We start from the raw sequence: 7,588 nt of genomic DNA, 5'->3' as shown, positions 1-7,588 counted from the left end.
AACTTTTTAAAAAAGATTTATTTATTTATTTATTTGAAAGAGGGAGAGGGAGAGAGGGAGAGTGTGAGAGCATAAGCAAGCAGAGGCAGGAGCAGAGGGAGAGGGAGCCAGAGAACCTCGAATAGATTCCTTGCTGATTGCAGAGCGTGATGTTGGGCTCCATCTCATGACCCTGAGATCATGACCTGAGTCGAAATCACGACTTGGTCACTCAATTACCTGAGCCACCTGGGTGCCCCTACATTTTTTCATTTTTAATGATGCCTCTGTTTAGCAACTGGCTCACAAACTCCTGCAAACTAAAATAATCAGTTCTCATAGCCTATTTGCAGGGCCTGTAGCAATCCCACCGAATCATACCGTGCAACTAGTTCCAGGTGGAGCAGACTTACCAGTGGCCCAGAAGACCTCTCCCACCCTTTCCAGGCACTGCCATGCTTAAGGATAACCACTATTCTGATTTCACAGGGTGTATAAAGAATTTTATTTGGGAAAGTTCTAAATATGATTTGAAGGTTTGTAATTTTTTTTTTAATTTTTTTATTATTTATTTATGATAGTCATACAGAGAGAGAGAGAGAGAGGCAGAGACATAGGCAGAGGGAGAAGCAGGCTCCATGCACCGGGAGCCTGACGTGGGATTCGATCCCGGGTCTCCAGGATCCCGCCCTGGGCCAAAGGCAGGGGCCAAACCGCTGCGCCACCCAGGGATCCCCCGGTTTGTAATTTTTTTTTTTGAATGTTTGTAAGTTTTCTAAATGCCACAGCAACAAACAAAACGACCATAACAATATACATTTAAAATTCATTTAAAATTGTATTTCGGGCAGCCCAGGTGGCTCAGCGATTTAGCGCCGCCTTCACCCCAGGGCCTGATCCTGGAGACTCGGGATCGAGTCCCATGTTGGGCTTCCTGCATGGAGCCTGCTTCTCCCCCTGCCTGTGTCTCTGCCTCTCTCTGTGTCTCTGTCTGTGTCTCTCATGAATAAATAAATAAAATTTAAAAATGTATTTTAATGATGTTTTTATTGCTTTAATTATATTTCACAGAATACCTTGCTTCTTTTACTGTTTTTTTTTTTTTTTTTTAAGATTTTATTTTTAAGTAATCTCTATACCCAACATGGGGCTTGAACACACAACCCTGAGACCAGGTGTTGCACACTCTACAGACTGAGCCAGCCGGGGGCTCCTATTTTGCATTCTTTTTTAAAATAGTATATTTATCTGTACTTTCCAACATGAATTCCCAGTCTATATTTGAGATCTTGTGCAAGACATGGATGCCCAGGCCCAAGGGGTCGCTGAGACTTTATGACAAGGAATATCCCTTGGGATGAAGGATATTGCTGTGTTCCTAGGCCTCGCTTACAAAGAAGTGTCATTAGCATACAGCAGTAGCCCACTAAGCTGGTCACATTGTCAATTCTCAGTTTTTCCATGAGGGGTAAAGCTCTATCAGTCTCCTTGGCTTTGAGCCCTTGAATTGCATGGGAAATGGTTCATGGTGTCTCAAGGTCATCTCTGAAAGTTCTGAATTCTGTGAGGAGCACTTTAGTTGCTTGTGCAACCGTTCTCGGGACCCATATGATATCCCTGCCTCTTATTTGCACATCTGTGGCAAATAAGGACACTTGTTATTTTGCTACTAAGCTTTGCTTCCTTTGCTTCCCTTTTTTCTAGCTCCTTTTATAATCTTGTCATTTCTTCTCTGAAATCATTGTCAAACACACTTGAAAGCATACTTTAAAATCTAATTAATGATCTCAAAGGACAACACTACAGCCTCCCATTGTCAACTATGAAATAATAAAGTACTTAAGCTTTGGGACATTTGGGTGGCTTAGTCACTTAAGCATCTGCCTTTGTTTGGCTCAGGTCGTGATCCCAGGGTCCTGCGACTGAGTCCCACATCGGGCTCCCTGCTCAGTGGAGAGTCTGCTTCTCTCTCTCCTTCTGCCTCTCTGCCCTGCTCATGCTCTCCCTCCCCCTCTCTCTCTCCCTCTCTGTACTCTCTTTCAAATTAATTAATTAATCAATAATAAAATAAAATACTTAAGCTTTTATAAAAAGTATCATATACTAAAAAACAGGCTTTTTTTTTCTTCTAAAAAACAGGCTTATGCCTAAGTGGGTATTATTTGGTTTCTGGAAGAACTGTATAAATAGAATGTCAAGGTAGGGTGAGGATGGGATCCCTGGGTGGCGCAGTGGTTTGGCGCTTGCTTGCCTTTGGCCCAGGGCGCGATCCCGGAGACCCAGGATCGAGTCCCACATCGGGCTCCCGGTGCGTGGAGCCTGCTTCTCCCTCTGCCTGTGTCTCTGCCTCTCTCTCTCTCTGTGTGTGACTATCATAAATAAATTAAAAAAAAAAAAAAAAGGTAGGGTGAGGATGAGGTGGTAATGGGCATATGGTAGGCTTGGGCCTACCCCATATTCCAGAGGGAACAATGATTATACCTCTCAAACCAGCCATGAAAATTATAAAATGTAAATTATGGTTCTATTTGTCTTGTGAAAATGTAAAATTGTCTACATTTTTCACATAGACAAGAAAATGAAAACAAAAAAAAAACTAGGGATATGTCATGGACTGGAGGTCAAAATTAACATGTTGAAACTCTCTCTCCCAATGTCATGGTATGAGGAGGTGGGGGGCTTTGGGAAGTACTTAAGGTTAGATGGAGTCATGAGGGTGGAGGCCTCATGAATGGGGTTGGTGCCCTCAGAAGAGTCATGAGACAGCTTGCTTCCGTTCTCAGCTCTCTTCTGTGTAAAGATAACAAGAAGTCAGCTGGAAGTGTGTTCTCACCAGACACTGAATCTAACAGTACCTTGAATTTGGACTTTCCAGCCTTCAGGATTTCTGTAGTTTATAAGCCATCAAGTCTGTGATATATTTGTTATAGCAGCCTAAATGCACTAAGGACACTGTGGAGCATCTCACCTAAGATGATGGTGAGACCTGGCATTGCTGTGCCATGGATGTTTCACCTATCTTCTCATGTGGACTTGGATTTTGCTGTTAGCAATTGCACAGTTTTGCAATGCTCGGTATGCACGTTTTGTTGTTGTTCTTTAGAAGTGTGAATTTCAATTGTGGTCAGTTGTATACACCTGTGTAAATTTTGTTTTGGAACTGTAGTTATTTTATTACATTTTATTTTATTTTATTTTAAATTTTTAAAAAGATTTATTTACTTATTTGAGAGAGAGAGAGAGAGCATGAGTGGGATGGACAGAAGGAGAGGGAGAGAGAATCTCAAGCAGACTCTGCAGAGTGTGGAGCTGTCATGGGGCTCAATCTCATGACCCTGAGATCATGAGCTGAGTCGAAACCAAGAGTCAGTCACTTAACCAACTGCCACCCAGGTGCCCCTGGAACTGTAGTTATTTTAAAATACTGTCAAAGTAAAAGTTTATTATTGTCTTTTACAAATTCCACTGTAATTGAAGAATGATGCCAGTGTTGGTAACTGGCAATGGAGGGCTTTATCATCACCAATAATTGATCATAGATCATCTACAAGGGAGAATGCAACTCATCTTTCACTTGAGATTCTGCATACAGTTTGAAGTTCAAGAAATTATATGATAGGAAGTATCAATACAAATTTATTTGAAAAAAAAAAGAAACAAATTTATTTGAAGATTACAAAACATCCTGGGTAAATTGAAAGCTTTAAGAAAACTTTTTCAGTGGTTAGAACATGGCATTACAAAGAATCTAATATCCTATTATTTATACCTATTGGTCTCCACCACTTAAAAAAAGTGAGTCATTAAGAATTTCTGATGGAAAATAGTTTTGAGACTTTTTAGGAAGCATTGAAAATTTTCAGAGAGCATGAAAAAGTTCTACATTTCACACACTATCACTCAAATTTTTAAAAAGATTCACTCGAAAGTGAATATTGATTTTGGTGGCAAAAACATTGATAATAGACCACACCTTCACTTATTTGAGACAAGTTGAAAGAATAAAACATACCTGACATTCTTAGGCAAAAATATTTTATTTTTCTTGAAAATACCATTTGCCTTTAACAGTTTATTTCATCTGTATAAAAGCAATTTTTTAACATTTGCAAGTTGATTTCTATAAATGTACAAATTCACAATCATTGGAATGATACAGAATAGTTGCAGGATGTGATAAATGGATCCTTTCCCTCAGCTTATTCAATACTATTTTACAAAAGACTGATAGTGGAAAGAAAAAACACAACTATTGATTTATGCAAGTTGATCACAGAAAACATCAAATTCTACAATTAAAGGAAGTTTCACTGATGATAAAGGCATGGCCAAGACTAGCTCTCCACAGTTATAAGATTATTTGCAATAAATCAGAATCAATATGAATAAAATAAGATTATGTCTACCTAAGTGCTGCTAACATGAATGGCAAGTTAGCAAAGAATCTCAGTGAAGCATAAGAAAAGCCAAGACTATTTCCCTAGGTACCCATGTCATGCTCTATCTACATTAGTCATATGAGGTTTGCAGGGAAATGAAAGAACATCACAGTTTTCTCAATACTGTCAAGTCTTTGTTTTCTACTACTCCTGTATCTGTGAAAATATTGGCAATATAAAAACATTTCTAAATCCGCTTGAAAATATAACACACTGGAAGCTATGTGATTCTTTTTAAACTTATAGAGCTGGACATCATAGCTCGTTATCAGCAGTAAGGAACTTCCAGAGATTTTTGGAAGATTCAAAAAGCTTTTGCAATTGGCTCTTTAATTATAGCGATAGTTAGTGAATGGAAATTTGCTGGTATAAATTTCCAAATTCGACTTTCTGCTTGCATAAATCATGTTTATCACATGCTTAGTAAGTATGTGGTTGGGTAACATACAGTTATCACTATTGACATTCTATTCTAAAATAGTTTGCCTTTGGGACGCCTGGGTGGCTCAGTGGTTGAGCGTCTGCCTTCGGATCAGGGCGTGATTCTGGATCCAGGGATTGAGTCCCACGTCGGGCTTTCTGTGGGGAGCCTGCTTCTCCCTCTATGTGTCTGCCTCTCTCTGTGTGTCTCTCATGAATGAATAAAATCTTAAAAGTAAATAATGTAAAATAGTTTACAACTGATGAGAATTCAATAAAATATTCTCTGTGATTTTGAATACAAATATCTGCCTTTGCTTTTATTAGGTCTAGCTTAGATCAGAAATCTAAGCTAATTTGAAAGAAAGAAACTATAGCATGACCGAATGTTTGTGCTTTTTGGTCTACTTTCATTGCTAAACGCAATCAGATACCAGGTCTTGGTGCCTTGGATGGGATAGGATTCTGACACCAGACACCTGAGATCAACAGAGCTGAAGGAATACCTGACACTTGTGCATCCTAAAATCTGTCTCAGATAGGGTGACTTCATTAGAAGAATCTTGTTTTGGAAATACCAGAATCTGACCACATGGATTCATCTCAAATCAAGACCCCTATTTTGAAGCATCCTACAAGATAGTTCATTCTACTGCCAAGCCAAAGAATCCCCAACCCCCATATGATTGGAGAGACCTAGGCAAAACCATGTACCCAGAATGTGGACTATCTGGGGGCTTGAAGCTGAGGCAGACTATTACAGCTAAAGCCATCCACTCCAAAATATGTGATATTCATGTCTCATATTTTTTAAGATTTTTAAAAATTATTTATTTATTTATTTGAGAGAGAGAGAGGGAGGGAGAGAGCACAAACAAGGTGGAGAGGCAAAGAGAGAGGGAGAAGCAGACTCCCCACTGACCAGGGAGCCTGACCCTGGGCTCAATTCTAGGACCTGGGGATCATGATCAAAGCCAAAAGCAGACACTTAACCTACTGAGCCACCCAGGTGCCCCTCCTTTTGCATATTTTGAAGCAGATCTTCGAATAATTGAAAGTGATAATGTTTCTTTTTGTCATGGAAAAGAAGGAAACTATGAACATTTCTCTGTAACATTCTGGGTTTTGTTCATTATTTGTATACTGACCAATGCCATTAGAGGGGGAAAAAAACCAACTATGTTTTCTGGGCCCATTTTTTTTTCCCCTAGTCTGTCATTTTATTTATTTTTATTTTTTTATAAATTTATTTTTATTGGTGTTCAGTTTGCCAACATATAGAATAACACCCAGTGCTCATCCCATCAAGTGCCCCCCTCAGTGCCCATCACCCAGTCACCCCCACTCCCTGCCCACCTCCCCTTCCACCACCCCTAGTTCGTTTCCCAGAGTTAGGAGTCTCTCATGTTCTGTCTCCCTCCCTGATATTTCTCATTCATTTTTTCTCCTTTCTTCTGGGCCCATTTTAAAAAGCATAATACTCACTAACTTCTTTAAAACTGTGCAAAGGGGGTGCCTGGGTGGCACAGTCAGTTAAGTGTCTAACTCTTGGTTTCCAGCTCAGGTCATGACCTCAGGGTCCTGAGACCAAGCCCTGTGTCAGGCTCTGTGCTCCGCAGGGAGTCTGCTTGAATTTCTCTCTCCCTCTGCCTTTCCCCTGACCCCATGCTCTCTCTCTTTCTCTAAAATAAATTAAAACAACAACAACAACAACAACAACAGTGAAGTCTTGGCCAAGCAAACTCTGATGGAAAGAAAACTCCCAGCTCAGGTTCTAAGAAGCACCCCCAGAAGCTCAGCTGCTCACGTGGTCACACTGTCTTCTAGAATAAAGCAGTTCTCTGCATGTTGGTCAGCAGGCATTGGTGCCAAAGACCCTGTGGACAGCCTTGTCTAAGCAGTGGATATCTTTATCTTCCTCCAAGACAGGACCTTGAATCACCACCTTTTTAAGAGAGTTCGTCAAATAATAGTAGCAGAATATTATCAGCCACAGAGAATAAGGCAGGTCATGAAGTGTTTATTGAACTTGAACTTGAAGCAGAATTTGCTGTGCTTAAGATAGTAAGAAAAGGAAAGCCAGTTCTCCAAGCATTGCTACTGGGAGGGGTTTGCTCCCAGCTTAGATTATTAGGCAGACAGTTTGGGTCATACTGAATGAGGTAAATCCTTCAGCTCAAGCTCCTGGAGTCAGCAGTGCAGTTCTGCTGGGAAAAATAAAACAAAACTACAAGCTCTTTTGGCCAAGCCCGTATACTTGGAAGAGTAACTTGGATGGATGAAGCTTCAAATTTCTACCACTGAAGCAAATGTTTCTACAGGCTGGAATTGAGAGTGACAATACCGCTTTCTTGATCTCTCCACAGTCAGAAAGCCCTCAGAATAATTCCGAGTGTTCCTTCTGCTCAATTTTCAAGTGGAAAGTGAATCTGAAATCCTTTCCTTGTTGACATAGATAGCAGCAGTGAGGCAGACCTTGCCAAAGATGACTTCATTGACTTGAGAACAAAAGAAATGAAGTAACATGAATTCGACTTGAAGAATTATAGAGTTTTGGTGTTCTAAGATCCAAGTCCATCCTTTACTGGTCACTGATTCTATTTGCTACCACAGACCTCAGTGAGTCAGGGTAGCAGCACCATTTCCATTAAAGCAAAAGTTAAAGTCAATTGTGTAGTAATGATGTTTGTCTTACCTTTTTAAAAAATACAACTTCATGTTAAACCAAAGGAACCTCCCTGGAAGCAGTT

Source organism: Vulpes vulpes, chromosome 13, assembly GCF_048418805.1.
Source record: "Vulpes vulpes isolate BD-2025 chromosome 13, VulVul3, whole genome shotgun sequence".
NCBI classification, from domain to species: domain Eukaryota; kingdom Metazoa; phylum Chordata; class Mammalia; order Carnivora; family Canidae; genus Vulpes; species Vulpes vulpes.
Note: the sequence above shows the minus strand (reverse complement) of the source record.